At 49.6% G+C, this 21,640-nt stretch overlaps 1 protein-coding gene across 2 annotated transcripts in view; it reads right to left on the bottom strand.

The window, feature by feature from the left end:
• Positions 1 to 16,513, bottom strand: part of TMEM51 (transmembrane protein 51) — a 47,956-nt gene extending 31,443 nt beyond the window's left edge. The window contains exon 1 of one of the 2 annotated variants that reach the window (XM_032495243.1): positions 15,891 to 16,513. The gene's annotated coding sequence lies outside the window, so the exon portion shown is untranslated. The remainder of the gene's footprint in view (positions 1 to 15,890) is intronic. The other variant, XM_032495242.1, reaches the window with a different exon arrangement.
• Between the last annotated feature and the right edge of the window lie 5,127 nt (positions 16,514 to 21,640).

Below are 21,640 nucleotides of genomic sequence, written 5' to 3'. Positions count from 1 at the left end.
CTGCAGCGAAGAACCGGGCCAGCGAGGACCAGGGACTGATTTATGCCTCCACCAAGACTGCCTCTCAGCTCTGCCCCAGGGATTCCAGCCACACGTGCCTCACTCAGCAAAGTCCTAACGCCTTTGCAAGGTTAAAAGGTCTGGCTTTGGAGCTAGGAGGCTCTAGGTTCGACTCCCAGCCATACCACTTCCTGGTTGCATGAGCTTGAGCAAGTTATTTCAGCTGAGTTATTACACAAAGGGTGTAATAAGAAATGTGTCTCTCTAACGGAGCTGCCAGAAGGAAGGCACTCGCTTGAGCGGGTAGACCATTTAACACCTTGCCGGGCAGCCTTCACACGGTTGGTCCTGATGCAGTGCTAGGACTTCATTTTGCATCCCTTTTAGGTTTAAGGGATGCAGTTGGTGACTGTTGATAACTGAGAAATACTCCCCGATGCATGGGGCGGGGGAACAGAGCACACGGCCCTTTCATGCACCTGGCTGTTCCTCCAGCCGTGTTCTCCCACCATTCGGTCTCAGCTTTAATCCCACCTTCTCCACGATGCTCCTAATACACCCATTTGCTTAGCCTTCTACAGCTAAACAGTGGGGTCTCCTGAGAGCCAGGGAGCCCCAGCTCTGCAATGGAGGGAGGGAGAGGAGCAAGCGACTTCAACAAGCCTCAGTCTCCTCATCTGCAAAGTGGGTGTCATAACAGAACACCTCTAGTGCATTGTTGTGGGACTTACGTAAAACAACCCAGATAAACCAGGTAACCCAGTACCTGGCCCACAGTAAGTACGCATTAAACCTCAGCGCACACACTGTGGCCTGGTGTTATTCCTGAGTGGCCCGTGGTGCCCTCCCTCCGGCCAGAGACTAGAAGCCCCAGGAGGACAGGGCTCACGTCAGACAAAACTACACCCAAACCAGAGTCCAGGGCCTCAGGGATGATCTCCGGCTGCCCTGACCAGGGAGGCAGATGTTAACTGTTCTTCTGGATGCCTCTCCGGGGGGCTGAGAGTCCCCTGCAGTGAAGGGAGGCTCCTCCGGATGGTTAGGGTGGGCTGTGGCCCTGGGTGGCCAAGGGGAAGCAGCCGCACTGGGTGAGGCGGGACTCATGAGGCGCAGGTGGGATGAGGGAAACCAGGAGGGACCCTGGGTGCACCCCGTCTGAACCCCTCGTTTTGGAAACGAGGGTTGCCTCGAGACAACTATTTTAGCACTCTGTGTGGAGCACGGGGAACTGGGGAGGGGGCTGGGGACACCCCCTCCCAACCCATCAAGGCCAGCCTTCTCATCCATGTGGGATACAGACCCAGGAGAGAGGGGCCGGAGGGGACTCTGCCCCAGGTCTCTGACAGCAAGGGGCCAACCCAGGATTTGAACCTGTGTCTCTAGGGCTCGAACACAGCGTTCTTACATTTGCCTCCTAGCAGGGTGCAAATCAGGCAATCTTAAGGCAACCCTCCAGCCAAATCTGAAACAGACTGAACCCCTTACAGAAACATCTGGGAGAGGGTCCCACAGAGACCACCTGCCTCTAACCAGTGCTCTTTGTAATCCAGCTGTTCCCCCAGAAAAGCTGTTTTTGTCAGTCTGTGTCCTCCTTTGTCGTATGACCACCCATGTCACTTCAACATCTTCCATTCCCCAGCCCCCTTCTCCTCCAGACTTCCCAGTCCCAGTGCAAGAGGCCCTTCCCTCACCGACCTGGGCTTGAAATCTCAGTGCCCTTCAGCATTCTCTCCTCCTTACTCCACCCCCAGCACAGACACACTCCTGGGTCTCAAACTGGCAGCCTGAGGGCTATATCTGGCCGTGGACATATCTCATCTGGACTGTGAAGTGTTATTTATTTAAATAATAGAGTAGTTGCCATGGATAATCTCATGTACAAAACTTAAAGATCTGGTAAACCTGGCCCCAGCACTCACATGTAACCAGCAGCTGGTGCTGAATCACAGCTGCCTCCTAAAGAAGCGGCCTGCCTTCCCTTTTGCCACAGTCCCCACCACTCCCTGCTGCCTCATGTCTGGACAGACCCTCTCCCTAAATCCCCTGCTGCGTCCTGTGAGACCCGTGCGCTTGGACTCATGCTCGCTTCCACATTCAGTTGGTCCCCAGACTTGTTTCTTCTTCCTTCTCAAAGCCTTTCTCTGCAGGGATTCTTCCTGCCCCAACCATCTCCCTCCTGTTTCTCAGGCCCTATTGAAGGCCATAGTTACTATAACCCGCTTTTCTAAGGCTTTCTTGGCCAATAGGTGTAGCCACACCAACCCTCCAGCCACCATGTCTGTCAAAACATCAGAGGAGTCCCTCACAGCCTCCAGGACAAAGTCCAACTCTCCTGGGAGGGTTTGGACTGCCCCGTTCTGCCTTACTTGCCATGTTCCTTGAGTGACCGCTGTGTGCAGGGCCCTGTACCAGGCACCAGCAAGACTGGGGTGGATCCATACATGTTCTCCGCCAGAATGAAGATGAGTGCAACATCGGGGTCCCGTCCAAGGGAGGGAAACAGTACTGGGCTCACCCCTCCAGTCACATAGGTCTGTCTCCCAGCCTCTGCCCACGGTGGGCCTCTCTGCCTTGGCTCGCTCCCCTCCCCCTAGCTAACCAGGAAGGTCTCCCCTCTGTCCACATCCAGCTCTCATCCCCCTTCTCCAGGACACCTCCTCCGCGGCCAGCAGGAAGCAGCTCCTCTGAGCTGTCAGTGCGGGTCACCTGTCTTAGCCAGCCTCCCCTGGCCACTCACAGGGTTCTGGAGGGAGTCATGTTCAATCCTACTTTCTCGCTTTAACTGCATTTAAAGTTAAGCAAGCAGGGCCTCGTCCCTGTGTTCTTATTACCACCTCTGGGCATTTGTCCGTGTCCTGGAAGGCACAGAGCCGCGCCTATCACACCACAAAACCTCTCAACAAATCTCTGCTGACTTCATTCATTCATTCAACAAACACTCCCTGAGCGAAGGCTGGGGGCCAGGCACCACGAACACAGGCGTGAACAAGACAGAGGCCTGTTCTCAGGAAGCTTCTCTTCTACTGCAAGAGACAGACACATGAAAGGGATGGATTAACAAGCGATGTTCGGAAGAGAAAACAAAGTAGTATAAGAGTAAAGGTGGAGGATGGTCCCTCAGACCAGGCGGTCAAGGGAGGGCCCTCAGAGACAGCGACATTTCAGCTGAGACCCACAAAGCAGCAGCCTGGCGGGAAGGGGAGGCGGGGGGAGCCCCAGGCTGTCCTGAGTGACCGCATGGGGCAAAGAGCTTACCTGCCCCACCCAACGCATTACACTGTGACCTACTAAGTCTCTTAAGCTGTTGCGATGTGGAGTGGTTTGCACGGTACATAGCCTCCTCCAACCTCAGTCTCCCCATGGCAGTTATGAGGATCAATGAGTTAGGAGTTAATATATACAAAATGCTTAGAAGAGTGCCAGCCACAATTGCTACAAACATTTAAACTAATGTTAGAAATACCTAGTAAGGTCAGACCCTCTGGCCAGCCAGCCAGCCAGCCAGCCAGCCCAGGATCTGCCTCCTCGAAGGCCACCCCAAAACTGGGGTGCTGGGAAGACTTGGCTGGCCGCCCCCCTCCCCCACAACTCCATCAAGGATGCTGACCCCCCAAAGGCTACTTCCTCAAGCATCCGTGACTGTCCTCACCCACCGGATACAGCTCTGCCTTCGGGGAACTTCCCGAAACTCTTTTTTGAGTATTTTTCAGCCTGAAACTCTCTTGTAGGAAGCAGGTTTGTCTGCTCCTCTCGACGAGAATTTCCCAGTGACTGGGCAACTTCGTTCCAGTTCCCAGTAACTGGGCAAGAGCATACGAGAGTTGTAAAGCTGCCAGCATACTTCCCCACATGCAATGAGTCAGCAGAAGCACCCAGGGCTGAAGAACACGCACTTCATCCCCGCTCACTCAGCCCGGCACGTCCCTCTGTTCGATCAATGGCTCCGTCAGCTTCCAACCCCAAAACTGAGCACCAATGATCCATAAATTCAGAACCTGTACCCTCAGCTAATTACACACTTATCTCCTGTGTATCCGTACAAGGTTGCTTCTTGTACATCACTAGCCATGCTTCTTCCTTTCTGTTTTTCAGGCTATAGACCCCTTTAAAAATCTGATGAGAGCTCCTGACCTTCCTCTGAAAAATGCAGAGATGGAAGGTTTGATGGAAAATTTCAGGCATATATCCAGAGGGAACTCTACTTTGAAATGATACATTCACCCCAATGTTCATAGCAGCACTATTTACAATAGCCAAGACACAGAAACAATCTAAATGTCCATCGACAAATGACTGAATAAAGAATTTGTGGTATATTTACACAATGGAATACTACTCAGCCATAAAAAATAAAATAATGCCATTTGCAGCAACATAGATGGACCTGGAGATCATTCTAAGTCAAGTAAGCCAGAAAGAGAAAGAAAAATACTACTTGATATCGTTTATATATGGAATCTAAAAAAAAGAAAAAAAAAGACACAAATGAACTTATTCATAAAACAGAAACAGACTCACAGATATAGAAAACAAACTTACGGTTACCGGGGGGGAAGAGAGTGGGAAGGGATAAATTGGGAGTTTGGGATTTGCAGATACTAACTACCATACATAAAACAGACAAACAACAAGTTTCTTCTATATAGCACAGGGAACTATATTTAATATCTTGTAGTAACCTATAATGAAAAAGAATATGAAAATGAATATATGTATGTGTATGTATGACTGAAACATTATGCTGTACACCAGAGATTGACACAACATTGTAAACTGACTATACTTCAATAAAAAAAAATTTCAGGCAGTTAGTGGGTCCTTAATCTACTTCTGAGGACCCTGATATGAGTTATTACAAGTTTAAAATTACCCCAAAATTTCAAAATGGTCCAGACAACTGTAACACTTTATTGTTTTGATTACCAGGGGACTATCTAAAAGCAGTGTTTACAGACATCATTATATGCATAGAAAACTTCCGGAAACATATACAGGAAATTATGCACCAGGTTCCCTCTGGGAAAAAGGACTGGGGTCTGAGATGAGAGAGATTTACATTTTTTCATTGAATAGCATTTTAAACTGTTTGATTTTTTAAAATCATGGATAAAAATATTTTCTTTTTCTTAACCAGAAGTTCTTTTTTTTTAAATTTTTTAAACCATAATTTTTTTTTAGTTGTTTTTTTTTGGGGGGGGTGGTAATTAGGTTTATTTATTTATTTTTAGAGGCAGTACTGGGGATTGAACCCAGGACCTTGCGCGTGCTAAGCATGCACTCTACCATTTGAGCTATACCCTCCCCCCAAAATATTTTCTAACTAAACAAAAAAAGTTAATAAAAAATGACTTAAGTTAAGAACTATACATAACCCATTGTTACTTCCATTCCTCTAACATGAGGAAGGGGGAGGTCCCCAACTGGGGAGAAGTCAACTTCCTTCCTGACAGAGCTGAACCCACATCAGTTGGGAAAAGGCAAAAACATCACTCAAGGAGAGGGGACGAACTGTTTCTACTGGGTGTTCAACACAGGTCATTAAAGTTCCACACTGGAGGGGAGCAGGGTACTAATATTTTATTAAGTCCCTGCACAGCCTTGGTGCTGGGAGTAGGAGCTGGGAAGAACCTTCCTGTAGAAGTTAGGGGCTTCACACTTAAGCAAATCGACTCTGAGCGAGGCTGGAGGTTATCAAGATGTGTAAACGCCAGAGCGATGCTGGGAGGGGAGGGTGTAGAGATGAGAACACATAATGGATAAACCGTCTGTTATCACAACCTCCCCCACCCTCCTCTGTCCCCAGATTCAAAGAGAGTAGTTCTGCATTTATTAGGTCGAATTATGTGAAATTGCCTTTTCTGTGGGTCATCTGTAAAGGGGAGGCCAGAACCCGTTGTCTCCCAGGCTGTGGTGAGGGTGGGATGAAGCCCCTGGCTCTGCGTGCGGCACACAGCAGGTACTCAACAGAAGTCCATCCCTCCCGCCCTCCCCTCCCCGCATCATCAGCACAAAACTTTTTCAGCTTGGCCACTTCACACACATGGCACTCACCACACACACCCAGCAAGCTCGCTCCCAGGTATTTGCCCAAGAGAAACAAAAAACTTATGTTCATCCCCATATCTGCACACGAATGTTTACAGCGGCTTTTGTCATAATCACCCTAAACCAGAAACAATCCAAACACCCTTCAACACGTGTAAAGGTAAACAAACCGTGGTACCTCCGTGCAACGGAACAACACAGCGTGGAGGACTTCACACGCGTTATGCCGAGTGAAAGAAGCTGGGCTCAAAAGGCTTCACCCTGTATGATTCCATCTGTATGACACCCCAGGAAAGGCACCACTGTAAGGCGTATAAGCAAACATTGGTTGTTAAGAGCCAGGGGTGGGAGAGGGGGTGACTATAAAGGGGCGGCGTGAAGGAATTTGGGGGGACGACGAGACTTCTCTAATGTCTTGATCACAGTGGTGGTTACACAATTGTATGTGTTTGCCAAAACTCGTACATTGAATTGGACATGAAAAAGGGTAAATTTTATTGTTTATAAAAATATATATATTTATATACATGCACACCCCTCAGAGTATATAGATGTGTGTGTGTGTGTGTGTGTATTGTATATAATGGGAGGGTGACGTCTTAGCTCAGGCTGCTAGAACAGATACCGTAGACTAGGGGGGCTTAATCATCAGACATTTATTTCTAATAGTCAGAGGCGGGAAGTCCAGGATCAAGGTGTCGGCACCCTTGGTATCTGGTGCGGCCCCACCTCCTGGCTTGTAGGCGGCAGCCTTCCTGCTGTGTCCTCACACGGCCGGCCTTTCATTGGTGATCTCTCTCTTTCTTCCTCTTCCTGTAAGGGCACTAATCCCATGGGGACAGTCTCACCCTCATGACCTGCTCTAAACTTAAGCACCTCCCAAAGGCCTCACTTCCTAATACCATCGTTAGGGCTTCAACATATGAATTTGGGGGGGGGGGGACACAAACGTTCAGCCAATAAGAAACAGCTTTCGCAGGTGCAGGTGAGTGAAGCTGCTGTGGTCTCTGCCTTGCTCCTATCTCAGCTTCCTAAGTCCAGGAAGGGAGGCCCAGATGCTCAAAGTTAAAATGGTAAACGAATCATCTAGAAGAGTGGCTAAGATTTGCAAAGCCTTCTACAGCTTACAGACTACCTGATCTTGTAGTAACCCCCAGGGGATCCACAAAAACTCTATGAGATTTTTAAAAAGTAAAACATTTTCTCTTGTTATAAAAACACTGCTTGTTTATTAAACAAAAATTAATAAATCTAGATTAGCAGAAAGCAAATTAAAATCATCCATCACCCCACCATCCGTAACTACTGAGAATATCTATGTTGGTGTTCAGACTTTCTTGAGTGTTTTGTAAACAAATATACTTTAAATTTTTTTTCAAAAACGAGATCTTACTGCAGCATGTTGTGGTGACCTTTTAAAATTTTGATATATAATGAGCAATTCTGCACGTCATCAGTATTCAGCTAAACCATAATTTTTTAGTGGTTGAGTAATATTCCTGTACACGGTGGACTCATAATTTATATAACAAATCCTCTACTGCCAGACATACAGTTGGTTTCTAATTTTATTGCTATTATAAAAAAAAAACAAGTTGAAACTAACTCTTTACACAATCATGATTCCTCCAGATAAATTCCTGGTATTGAAACTGCTACGTTTCTTAAAGCTTTGACATGCGTTTTCAGAATGTCCTCCAATTTACACTCCCTCCCTGAGCTTGGGAAAGCCCCACCTCCCAATATGAACACATTTTTCAGCTTAAAATTTTCAAACTTTTCCAAACATTTAAAATTGGCCATGTGAAAGGCGGCATTGTTTTAATTAGCATTTTCTTTAATATGATGAGGTTGAATGTTGTTTCTTTTTCCTTTTTCATTTTTTTCCCCCAATGTGCTTATGCACCACTGGCATTCCTTCTTGAAAGCTCCCTCTACAGTCCTCCGCTCTACCAACTGAGCTATCGAAGGAATCACTGGCATTCCTTCTTAATCCTATTTCTCCACTAGGGCATTCAATTTTTCATTGGGAAAGGTCCCAAATGTGTTCAGAAAAGAGCCCCTTGCCTGTTGTGTGTTGCAAAGATCACTCCAGTTTAATATTTGCTGTATTAAATGTTTTAAATTTTAGGAGCCTAATCTACCCATCACTTTCAGGAGTTTCTTTTATAATTTGATCTTTTACTATCATGCTTTAAAAGCCCCTTCCAAAAAGGGGCTTTAGTAACTTTATAGTGGACAAATCTTGTAGACACAACTTTGACCAAATGATCAAGGTTAACATCCCCAATAAGTCATGCTGGTGTCGTGTAAATCCTGACATGATGTCAGGAGGACACTTCACCTCTGTAGTATTCTTTCCCCAAACCTCAAACCCCAGTCTAATCATGAGATGATTATCAGACAAACCCAAAGTGAGGGACATTCTACAAAACACTGACCAGTACTCATCAAAGCTCTCAAGGTCACAAAGTCCAAGGAAAGACTGAGAAACTGTTACAGATCGGTTGAGACCAAGGAGACGTGGGTACTAAATGCAAGGTGGTGTCATGGGACTGGATCCCAAAGCAGAATCATGACAGTGGGAAAATGGGTAAGATCCAAATAAAGTCTGTCCTTCAGTCACTGGTCATGTGAATTTCTTAGTTTTGATACGGGCACTAGGGAAGCTGAGTGAAGGGTATACGGAAACTCTGACTATTTTTTGCAACATTTCTATAAATCTAAAATTATCCCGTCCTTTTTTTTTTTTTTTTTTTTTTTTCCAGTTTTGACTAGGACAGACAACAGTCCAGGCAGAAAAGCCATCCAAGCTCATGGCTATGGGTCAGGGGTGGGAGGAGGAGAGTGAGTGGGAAGTGGCTCCTGGTTCCTTCTGACAGACTCACTGGAGGTGTGGAGATGGGCAGGGGCAGCTAGAACGGGTCTGTAAAGGTAAACTGAGTCTGAACTCAAAGGAGTCCCAAGTTTCAAGAAATCATCTTTAGAGCTTTCAAAGCTAAGCAGCTTAGCCCAGACTTGATCTTGCAGGCAGTGGGGAAGCAGTTAAGATTTTAGTTCAGTGACTGATATGGTTATGGGTTTATTTCACTTGTTTGTTTTCTAACATACTGACCCCTCCTCCCACCCAATAAGGCCTCAGCTCCAGGAGAGCAGGAACCCCATCTCGCCTATGGAACATTTCTCCCCAACTCCTCCTCCAAAACCCTGAACACCTGGCCTGTAGAAAGAACTCAGTGGATACGGGATGAATGAAAGAAATCATGTAAATGGCTTTTCCCACCCCTGCCCTCCCCATCTTGTATCAGCCGGTGTGAATTAAGCTGTTTTTACGCCTCTGGGCCTTTGCACAGGCCGTGCCCTGCCAAGTGCACCCTCTTCTGCTGCTGACTTTCTGCTTCCCCTTGAGATTTCAGCTTAGACTTCACTCTTTCTGAACTTGACTCTCTAAGAGTGGGTTAAACTAACTCTCTAAGAGTGGGTTAAACTACTTCCTTTGAGCTCCAGGGCGTCTTCATCCCTGGTCAGCTTATTGTAATGGTGACTCCCAGGAGGACTGGCCCACCTGGAGGGCTGAGCTGGCCTCTTTAGTTCACCACCAGCTGTGTGACCAGCACACGGTAATATCAGTACATTTGTTTAAAATGCCTGTCTGTGGCAGCCAAAGACTTCCTCCCCATCCCCCCATAGTACAATCTGCATCTGTCACTGTTTGAAAGCAATTCCCCAAAGGCAGCTAATTGCTACCCTCCAAACTGCTGCTAATGAAGCTGTAATCTTCAGGGTCTGAAAGTGCAAGGGGTTTGTTTTTTTATCATATTCCCACCCACCACCCCCAACCAAGTTTCAAGAAACCACGCCCACACTCTACCAACAAAGCCTGGCCAGTGGGGCGGGGAAAACACGGATCAAGGGCAAGGTACATAAATGCTCTCTCTGCCTCGCCCTCTCTCTCCCTCTCAGACCAGATGTGAAGAGGAGAAAGCGGCCAAGACATAAAACCCACCAAGCCTTAGTGCCACCTGGTTCTATGTCCTGAATAGAAGAAATGGCGGAACCTTCTGGACACATCCAGAACTATACATCCTACGAGATCACGATCCTAAAAAAAAAAAAGGACCTTGCTCACCACGGTGAATTCTTGTCCTGGTTCTGGCAAGATTTTGCTGGGTGACTTTGAGCCCATCACTTATTCACTATTCTATTAGTGAAGCTCTGGGGACATTAAAAAAGAAGAAATGCCTCCTTGAAAAAGGCTTAACCAACCCTGTGATATGTTTTCAATGCTGGCAGTGAACAAATGGACTGTTTTGTGCACTGTGACAAGGCTGGACCGCTGGCATGACAGCTACAGGCTTTATGATAAACATGAATTCCTGGTGCACATACCAGCATGGCCTGTAGGAGAGCCAGGCTGCACAGCAAATGTGTGTTTTGGGCCTGCAGCTCTGATACTGACTTGAGTGCCTCATCCGGAGACTCTCGTCATCGCCAGGCCTGAGAGCCCACCCGCCCCGCCCCGTGCAGGCCCCGGTCACTCTGTTTTCTGGCCTCAGTTTCTTGGCTAGACCAGCCGCAGTTTCCAACTTGCCGTTTTGTTTTATTGTTAAAGTCGCAGGATCTCTTTAAAGGGATCTGTCGCACTTTGACATCTGGAACGTTTGTGAGCAGCGTTTCTGTCCAGCTGGCCCTGCTTCCCATCACTCAGCCCTGTCCCTGCAAGCCCTTGAGTTGCTTCTGGGACCCGTCCAAGGAAGCCCAACTTTCCCAGGATCACAGTTATAAAAACCAGTGGACCGGAGCACTGCTGCCCAAGGTTCTTACCCCGCCGTTGGAAATATATTTGTCCGGTGACTCAGTGCACAGCCTCCTACAAATAGCTAAGAAAGTTTTACTAAAGAATACTTCTCATGACAGGAGGTGCTCTGTTTGCTTGTCTACTTTCTTCTATTTCACTTAAAAAGAGCTCGTGGAAAACCACTTCCCTGATTTTAAAACCCATGAATAAGTCTCTGCCTGTGGTCTGTAAACATTAGCCTGGGGAATCTCCCAGATCACTTCTAGTGTTGGAAATTTACATGGCATTCACAAAGCTGGGATCCAGGTAGAGGAGGAGAGATGCCAGGAGATCCTGTCCCCAGGGTGGAGTGACTGACCTCACCTGAGCAGGTAAGAAATTCTCTGCACATCTTTGCCACCGAAACACCTGCTCTCCAAAAGGCAGGGCTTGGAGACAAGCAAAACAAATACTGATTTTTCTAGGGACCTGCACTTGCCACCCCAGTGCCGAGTCCTGGGGAGATTTAGGGCAAGGGGTGATGACAAGAAGGTGGGAGCACTTGGCTAGGTTCAAACCAACACAGCAAAAGATCAGAAGACACAAAACTCTCTTCCTCCCTCCTGTAATCTCTGGGTCACACCCACCCCACCCCCATGGCTGGTGTCCTTCATTTCCCAGAGGCTCACTGAGAATCATTGTTTGCTTTAGATTTTGTAAACACAGCCCTTTCCCAAACAGCCATGGTGATGCAGAGGTGATGCACTGTGGGACTTCAGGGCCCCCTGAAGTCCCACAGTGGTGAATAATTTGCATAGGGTTACAGAATTTTGGCTACTGACGTGTTCAACAGAGCCAACACAAAAATCTGGCCTCCAGACGTCAGATGGTAACAGCACGTGAAACTGGCAGGTTAGAACCGGTGTGAAAAAATTATCACACGGGGAAAATACACATTATGATGATGAATTGAAAAAAACCAGGATATGAAATAGCAGAGCAAGCAAGCAAACAAACAAACAAAAAGATTTGAATAAAACATCACCGTATCAACAGTGGTTGCCAGCATATGGAGATGTTTTCCTTCCAAGTTTTCTATGTGGAACATTATAAAGTGTGGTTCAGGGAGAGACAGGTAAGTTTAATCACTAGCTTACAAACTGGCGTGAAAGTCAGCTTGAACAAACAGGTCCTGAAAATGTGAAGATATATACAGACACACACACACACACACACACACACACACACACACACTCCTTGCTTTCCAGGGGCCCCCGCATGTATTCCTTCTGGACATGTGACTGCGATGTCCCCAGATACCTGGCAGTGTGAAGTGTAGGGAGAAAGGGGACCTTGCGGGGGTGGGGGGGTTCTGTTCTGTTTTGTTTTTTTCTTCAAGAACCAACCCCCAAATCAAGACATAATCGGGGAACCTGGGTTCTAGTCCTGGCTCTGATCTCAGGCCCAGCCCTTCCCTTCCCTGCCCTTCCCTTCCCTGGGCCTCAATTTTCCCATTTGTAAAATAAGTAGAGTGGACTTTCTGATGGTTAAGGTCCCTTCTTGGCTCTAATATTCTAAGAGCAAAAAGGCCCAGCATTCAGCGGGAAGGGCTGCTAAGTCTGACAAATCTAGGGCAGGAGAGAACAAGGAAACTTGCAGCTGCTCAGCCCACGTAAACACAACAGACTAGAAGATGAGGGCCAGGCCAGCGCCTGGAGGTAGGGGTTGGGGCTGTGGGCAGGGAGGAGCTGAAAATCAGCCTGAGGCACTTAGCAGAGACCCTCGGAGCACTACCTGGGGTCAGCGTCTTGAGCAGGGCAGCCTAACCTGAAGCAGGACAAATCAAACAAATGACCTGTTTCTTTGCGGAACCAGAGCTCCCAGGATGGGCAGCCAGTGCACCAAGTGTTCAATACAGGAGGAGGGAGGAATAAAACACATCGCCAGGCTAAGCCAAGCTACCTGTCCAAACTGGGGAGGAGCAAGACTCTCTGAAGCGGCCGGCAAGACTAAGATGGTGATAAAACCACCTACCCAGGACTAAACTGGGGCCTAAAGCAAGTCTCTGACTTGCAGGTGGCCAGGCCTCCCGGGATAACCCAGAGGAACCTCGACCTGGTTCTGCTGCTGACTTGCTGTGTGCCCTTGGGCAGGTTCCTTTCCCTCTCTGTTTCATTTGTCAAATGAGAGGACATTCTAGGGTCCTCCCGTGGCAGGTGAAAAGCCGTGTGTGGCCCACCTCCCAGAGAGGTTTATAACCTGGAGAAGGATACTTTTACAGTTGTCAGCTGCAAAAAAGGACTCCTCAAGGCTTCAGAGCATACGCAACAAAAGTGAAAGCAAAGGCCCGCAGCCAGAAGCAGACCCTGCACCATGTCCCCAGTTAGAGGGCAACTGCGCTTCGGGAACTTTCCTAGCACTTAGGGAGAAAACTCTTTTCAGTCCCTCAGATTCCATCTTAATTTGGAGCAGGGGGAAGAGAAACCCAGAGCCAAAGGTCCTGGAGCCCCGGTCTCCTCCAGCCCGAGAGTTCTGAGGGCTTCACTGCCAGCCCCGCAGAGGGAGGGAAGGACATTTACCAGAACCGAGACCCAGGAAACCAGGAGCCCCCAAAGGGGTGGGCAGCCCAGTGCAAATGTCAACAGGAGATGGGCTGCTGGCTTCGCCATCCCTCACATGGACCCAGAAACTCCTGGGCCGTGTGACTTCTGGGGCCAGAGAGCTGGAAAGACACAGCTGGAGGGGCCTGGGCCCTGCCGCGGTCCCCGGCACCTGCCACCTCACTGTGGTAGAAGACAGGCTGGCAGTTTGGGCCTCATACCGAATCCACAAGTCTCACCCTTGACCAGTGGTCACATGTTAAGGTCACATGTTAAGGCCACATGTTAACCTCTGCCTCCTGTGTGGGGCTCCAATCCATCCCCCCTTTTCATTCCCACTGTCCCCACCAACCTGCAGACCAGCCTCCTCTCTCCTAGCAGCCTTCTCCAAACACCCATCCAACTTCCACATCGCCAGAATTATCCTCCTAATGCATCAATAGGATCAAATAACTCTCCTGCCTAAAGATCTTGAACAGAATTTGTGTCTTTCTTTGTCTTTTTGTTGTTGTTGCTCAGTGATCTATATTCTGAGCACCTAGAACAGTGCCTGGCCCACAGCAGGTGTTCAGTCAACATGTGTGTAATGGTTCTGAAATGTCTACTCAATAAAGTCCCACCGGCGGTAACGTGGCCCTGCAGATCCAGTCCAGTTCATTCCAGACCCTCCACTCCCCTTTGTTCCCCCATCCTCTCATAAACCCACCTGCCACTACCTGAGCACCTCCCCCAGCCCAGCACACCTCATGTACTTTCATACCTCCATGCCTTTGCTTGTGTTGTTCCCTCTGCCTGGACACCCTTCCTACCTCATCCCCCTGAGACACTCTACTGTTAATACACCAGCATTCTTTTCTTAGCAGGACCTCTTGGCATGCTTTGCTCTGAGTTACTTTCTGTGTTCTGTTCTTCTTTAACCCTGTAACTTCCTACAGAATACTCGCTGTGTGCCAGGCATGAATGTCCCACCTCACCCTAGGTTAGTCCCATTGTACAGATGAAGAAACCGACGTTCAGAGAGGCAAAGTGATAGCCCACTGTGGGGCACACATCCAGGGAGTGGTGGGGTCTGACTATATGGCCACTTCTCTACAACATTTGCCATTTACTTCTCACTAGGCTGGGAGCTCTCTGAGGCCCCTTGGCCCTATATCCCTGGGGCAGGCCCCGCCCTCTGGGATGCCCAAGAGACCCTAATTATTGAATTTCTGTCAGCCTAGGACACCGTAAGGAACAGATGGACCACCAGCCTCCTTCCCTTTCTCTTTCTTCTGCCTTTTCTCCCAGTCTGGGCGGTACCTCTGGCAAGCTGGGGAGGGACATATTTGGAGGGAAAAGGGGCCCCCTCCCAATTCCATTTGGCCCTATCAGCTTAAGTCGAGATCCCTGTGTGACATCTCCAAAGTGTGAAAGCCTTTCACAGGTCCCAGAGCCAACCCTTAACTAGGGAAGCCATCCTGGAAGTCACTCCCTCAAAATGAAAGCCAGAAGCCAGCCCTAGAGGGCAATCGTTCTTCTGCGCCCGCCTAGGCTGGCTCGGGCCCCGCCCATCCCATTTCAGCCATGCCTCGGTTCCTAGCTCCTGGACCACCAGCACAGTTAGGAAGGACCCGACCCGTGGACACACAGGCTCCTCAGACCGCTGCACAGGTGCCTGCGGCTGCCACCCACCAGGGAGGGCCCGAGTGAGACCGGGAAAACCGAAGTACGTCAGTGACCCCCGTCCTTTGGCTAGGAAAGATTTCTTTTGAGAGTGACCATCCCTCTTAATCAGACCTGGCGTACCGGGCCACAGACCTCCCTTCGGGATGCAGACTAGAGATCTGATTTGGATTCTGAGTAGTATTTGCTATGCGGTAGGCGTGAATGCCCCATCTCATCCCGGGAGGTTATCACACCCATTTTCCAGATGAAGAAACCTGAGTTACATCCCACTTCGCTCACGCCCGATTCCTTATTCTTTGCCTCTAGTACCTAACACACACACACACACACACACACACACACACACAAACACACACACACACCCCTAAATCCTTTAAAAGTCTCCATTTCCATAAAGAGTAAGGGATGCGGGAAAGGGGCTCATGCGGGCAGCACCACGGCGGTTTCCTGGGATCTACTGAGAAGTTCTGCTCTAAGCACCGGTGGAAGGTGCCTCTTTGGCCAAGGATTCGAAACCCGCTGGGCGAATGGCACCTGTCCCCGCCAACAGGGGCCCGGAGGCCGGCTGCCTTCCCCCAGCCGAAGCCAACTGGCCTCACAGCGCTGCCCGGGAGGCGGGTGGTCCCGCACTGGCCCGGCGCGGCTCTGGGGGCTGCGAGTACCGCGTCCTCCCGCCGCAGACCGCGGGCAGGAAGCTCTCAGACGGACGGACAGACAGACCCAGACAGCCGTCGACTCCCCCCGGGGCCCCGTGAGGAACAATCCCTCCGCGGGGCGCGGCGGAGCGGAAGGCGCAGACTCACCGGGGCGGCAGCGGGTCCTGCTCGGTCCCAGCTGGGCAGCCGGGGGCTCCACGGCCCCGGCCCGCCCCCAGCCGTCTCCTTCTGGTGCCGCGATCCCGGAGCTGGGGGCTCGGGAGAGTCTCAGTCGAGGGAGCGCGGTGGCGGAGAGCGCGCCGCCCGCTCTCGAACCGGGATGGGGACGCAGGAAGCGCGGCCGCGGAGCGCCGGCGTGCGGGAGGGAGGGACCGCGAGAGGCGCGGGGCGGTGCCGGCCCGGAGCGGCCTCCGGCCCCGAGAGGCACCGCCCACCAGTCGACCCTACCGCCTACCCCCCACGCCGGCCTTCCGCGCCGTCCTGGGGCGCGCGGCCCCAGCTGCGGAGGGGGGGAACCCACTCCCTGGCGTAGGCTGGGGGAGTGCGGGCTGGAGGCGCTGGGTCAAGTCCTCCCCGACCCAGGCCGCCGGGAGTTGGCTAAACCAGGATGAGGGGAGGGAAAAGGTCCCTGACCCCTCCCCACCCGGGTCCGCGAAATTGGCTGTGTAGGGATGGGGTGCGGAGAGGTGTCTCTGTCGCAAGTCCAGGTAATTAAGGGTTAAGCAGAGCGGAGAGACCCTTCTCAGTGCTAGACCCCAAGCGAGTGCGGAGGCACAGCTCCGCGGGCCCGCCCACCGCGCCTTTACTGGGTCCGGCACTCACGTGGACACGAGGTGCACCGGCCTCCTCTCCTCCCCTTTCTGGGGAGACCGCCGCCTCCCTCTCTACCCTGGGGCGGGTTCAGGGCGCTGGGGCCCGCCTGCACCTCCCAGGGCTGGTGCCCTGCAAGGTGACTGATGGGCGGAGGTAGGAAAGGAGGAAGGGAGTTTTTGAAAAGGGAGTCAGCTGAGGCCCTCAATCCGCCTACTCACCCCCTTCCGAGTCCCCCGAACGCCCTCCAGGTCGCACCCCTGGGCCTTGGTCGGGGTGGAGTCCATTCCAGGTGCCTTCGCCCGCGCACAGAATGAGGGCGCCCTGGCTCGGGAGCTTCCCCTGCTGGGGGCCGGTTCCCAGCTTTGTGGAGAACTCGCCCAAGGGAAGCACAGGTTGGTGTCCCGCCAACCAGGTGGCAGGCGAGTGGCCCGCCTCTGCTTAGAGCCCCAAGCTGCTGCCCGAGGCCTGGTTCGGGGGAGGGTGAACCGCAACTCGGGAGGACGCCTCTTACCTGCGGCTCTGCCTCTTCCCGGTGCCCGGAGCTTTGCCCTGGAACCGTGCCGCTGGGACCCAGGACTCGGGTGGGTTGGTTGGTCTCAACCTGATTCTAAAGCACAGAGGGAGAAGGTGGACCGCCTCCTCTCTCAAACTTAGCTTGTTTTGAATTCCAAGAGAGATCTGGCTGGGGTCCCCTTCTTCGGTGACTGTCCAGCCCTTTGAAGTTCAGATCCCAAGAAAAAAGCTGATAGGCAGCTGGCTGTTGTCAGAGAATCTAGCTGAGGACAGAAGGCGCCTCCTACTGGGAATCTGCCCTGTGCGGGATGGAAAATAGACACCTTGGTGGTAATTGCAGTCAAGTTCACTTCCAGACTTCGGACTTCATGGTCCCCATGTGTGGATGCCTACAGAGTGGACACACGTGGATATTTTTCCCATTGTTGCTTCTTAATACGCGCGGTAACGGTTCAACAGGTCCCTGGTGTCTACAGAGAGGTCAGTTTGGGGCTGTCTTGTGATTTGGGGGGTAGGAAAGGCATTTGGGGAAACAGTAATGAATCTCCGTAAGCATAACAATAACTGGTATCTTCACATCCTTACTGTGGACCAAGCACCAAGTAACCAGCCACTTCCCTCGCACCATCTCATGTAACCCTCATAACAACCCTGGAAATGGTTATTGGTTATATCCCCTTTGTAGAAGAGAAAGCTGAAGCTTCGGAGGGAGGGCGGAGGTCATGTGCCCAAAGTCACACGGCTGAGAAGTATTGGGAACTCAGCCCACATTGGTCCACTCCAGGGCCTGTGCTCTCCCTGCTATAGAAAAATCCCTTGTCGGGGTCTGTATGTGCTCTCTGCCCCAAGACAAACTTCCCCTGCGTCTCCTGTCTGTCACTCAGGAAGAAGTCGCCATTGTTGCCCTCTCTGCAGAATGATGTAATTCTTTTAAAGTCTGCCTCCTGCTCTCCTGAGGACAGGGACCCCTTTGCCCGCATGCCCTTTGCCTGGCCCCCTGCAGGTGCTTGATAAATACCTGTTGGATGAATGATAGCCTCAAATCACAACATTGTTTTAGCAAATGGGGAGAACTTCCGTGTCGAAGGGACCTATGACAACAGTCTCCTACTTGAAAGCTGAGTGTATCCACTGCAAAGTTTAGACAATGAATTTGGGAATATTCCAGGCTCCAGAGGAGTGATGGGAAACAGTCACGTAGCTCTCAGATAAGACCAGGAATCTGGTTTTCATTTCACTCTGCGAGACCAACTTTGGAGAGGCCTGGACTGGGGATGATCATTTCAGATTGCTGCTCCAGCTCCTACCCAGAGGCAAAGGGCCTCAGTACTTTTCCATGCCAGGATCCAACTCCAGATCCACCCTGCTCTGCTGCACACCCAGCTAGGCAGGTCTCGTCTATCTGAGAAAATCATCTTCAGAGTGTTCCTTTCAGGCAGGCTCACCCTGGCTAATCTGGGGAGAGGCTGGAGAAATTCTCAAAGCTGAGCCACAGGCAAAACCAAGAAGCTGGCAAAGGAAGTATGTTTCTCCTTGTCATCCTCCCGTTCAAGCCCTCTCCTTCTATGTGGCTAGTTTCTCTGAATCTTCCCAGGTTCTCTATGGCCTACTGAGGAGCCTGACTTAATTCAACTGCCACCTTATCCCACTGATTATCAGCTGACAAGGGCCTGAGATGTGTCCTTTGGGAAAGAGCCAAAGAAATAAATCTTGAATGGTGGAATTTCTGTTACCTGTTACCATAATAGGCAGTGGGGAAGATGATAGTTACCATTTACTGAGCCCTATGTTTCAAGTGCTATGCAAACATTGTGTTATTTAATCATCACAAAAGCCTTAGTAGGAAAATTCTATTATTCCTGTTTTTCAAGTGAGGCTAAGATTCAGAAAAGCTACATACCTGGATCCATGAGTAAGTGGTAGAGCCAGGAATTGAACCAAGATATATCCTTGCTCTTAACCACTATGCTAGGAACCCCGTGTGGTAGGCAAAATCATGGCCACCCAAAGATGTTCACATCCTGATCTCCAGAACTTGTGAATGTGTTACCTTACATGGCAAAAGGGACTTTGCAATGTGATGGAGTTAAAGGTCTTCAGGTGGGAAGATTATTTTGAATTATCCTGGTGGACCTAATGTGATCACAAGGGTTTTTATGAACTAGGCAAAAGGGTTGGAGTCAGAGGGGATGTAACGCTGAAAACAGAGGTCAGAGTAATGCAATTGTTGGAGGGGGCCATGAACCAATGTGGCAGCCTCTAGAAGCCGGAAAAGGTCAGGGCTGGATTCTCCCCTAGGCCCTTGAGCAAGAGCACAGCTCTGCTGACACCTAAATTTTAGCCTAGTGAGACCAATGTTGGACTTCTGACCTCTATAACTGTCAGGTAATAAATTTGTGTTGTTCCAAGCTGTAAAGTTTGTGGTAATTTGTTACAGCAGCAATAGGGAACTAATACACTCTACAAACTCAGCCATGTTGGCGGATGTTTATTTCACCCACATTTTCGGATAACTATTCACTGTAAAGCTCTTCTCATAAGAGGTACCATGATACAACCTACATCCTAGAATTTAGAAAGAAGGCAGGATTTCATCACATCTGTCTTTGGTTTCTGAATCCTCTGCCACTTATGAGCTGTGTGACCTTGAGCTAATATCTTATCTTCTCTGAGCCTCAGTTTCTTCATCTGTAAAATGAATGATGTCACTAATATGTAATTTGCAGGACCAATACGAGGATCAGGTGAACCAGAATGTGAAAAAGTGCCTTATAAATGGTCCAGTGATACCTGAACATGAGCCGTTTGGGGCATTCGCTTGTCCAGCTCTGAAAGTCTGCTTTCTAAGAGGATTGGACACTGTTCTGAGCATCTTCTGACATACATTTTTATTTGCTCCACATGGGTGGGCAAGTAACTAATTTAAACATTAAACTGTCTCTGGTCAATGACTAGACCTCTATCTGTTATAAAGTAAGGCTGAAAAATCCACTTGGAGGAAGATATCATCTTGCAGAACTCACATGTGTGCTCAAGAAGATGTGTCCCAGGATTTCCATTGTGGATTATTGATAAAGGTGAAAACTGTTACCAATCTAAATGCCACTAATAGGAGATATGCTAAATTAATTATGGTGCTGGCTCTTACTGGAATACTATGCAGTCATGAAGAAAGAAGGCACTAGAGTTAACTGACAGGGATGAATATCCAGGGTGTATTATTAACTGAGAAGAGCCAGAGACCAAGCATTATGATGCCACACAAATGGCTTTTAAAACAAACATAGACACATACATATTTGATTATTCATAGAAAATGTGAGGGAGGGACCAAACCAAACCAAACCGTAGTTACCCTTAGAAATTGAGAAAAGGGGTGTGTGTGTGTGTGTGTGTGTGTGTGTGTGTGTGTGTGTGTGATGGGGCAGGTAATTATTGTTTTTTCAACAAGAATGTATTAAATTAATAATAAAACTTGGAAAAAATAGGGGGGCCAGGAACCAACTGTATGGTCCACCAGAAGCACACCCTCCTTTGTCGGCCTCTGTGTCTTCCCTTTCTTGCTGTGGCTTTTCTCCATCTGCCACTCTTCCTTTGCTCAGTTCTGAGTGGGTGATCCCCTCTTCCACCGACTCTTTACTCATTTCTAAACTCTGAGGATCTGAGCGATGTCTCCATCCTGTGACTCTTGCCAAAGTCAGCAGTAAATCATGTCCTTGTACTTGTAACCTGGCCTTCACCTGGAGTGGTTCACATTAGTCACCCACCGGGAAAGGATGCGTCTTGCATGTAGGCATCACCCATGACGTACTGGCCCAACCTCTCGGAAGGCTGAATCAGGTCTGCAAAGTGAGAAATTGTGCTCATGGAGTGCAAGGCGAAATTGGTTGGACCATTCGTTTAAATAAAACAATTTCATCCCATTTCCTCAAATTTTTTCATTCAAGAAATACGTCTTTACCTGAGTTACCAATGTAATGGGGCCTGTGTAGACAGATCAGATGGCCCAGAAGGGAGCTGATGAGGACATCGTGGCTTTAGGGTACATGTTCTTGGGACCCCTGGGCACAAAGAACCAGCAGTCCTACCCCCTTACAGCCCTATGTTCCTTTGTGCCCCATCCTGTAGAACCTTCCTCTAGGTCTCAAGATCACTCAGTTCATCCAGCTACTTTCTAACTGGGGTCCTGCTCCGAAGCTCTCCCCCTTAAATCCATTCTCCCAGTTGAAAGGTTGGCAGTTTGAAACACAGGTCTGAGCAATGCCTCCCCATAGCCCTCAGCGTCAAGTCCAGACTCCCTGGCAAGGATTCACAGGGACTTCATAATTGGGTGGGCCCTTCTGATTTGTTCAGCCTCCTTACTCACTCTCCCTCAGGCTCCCTGCTCTGTCACTCTCTCTTCCTTTGGGTCCCTTTCCTATCAATGATGAAACCTTTCCCAGAAGCTCCCAGCAAACTTCCTTGATGTCTCCCTTCCTGGAACTGGGTCACAAGCCTACTCCTAAACCCATTCAGCGGAGATCATCAAGACTGGTGGAGACTCTCAGGATTCACCTGGAGTCACTTGGGAT

The sequence above is a fragment of the Camelus ferus genome, chromosome 13, assembly GCF_009834535.1.
Source record: "Camelus ferus isolate YT-003-E chromosome 13, BCGSAC_Cfer_1.0, whole genome shotgun sequence".
Taxonomy (NCBI): Eukaryota; Metazoa; Chordata; class Mammalia; order Artiodactyla; family Camelidae; genus Camelus; species Camelus ferus.
This window is presented reverse-complemented; position numbering and strand designations above follow the sequence as displayed.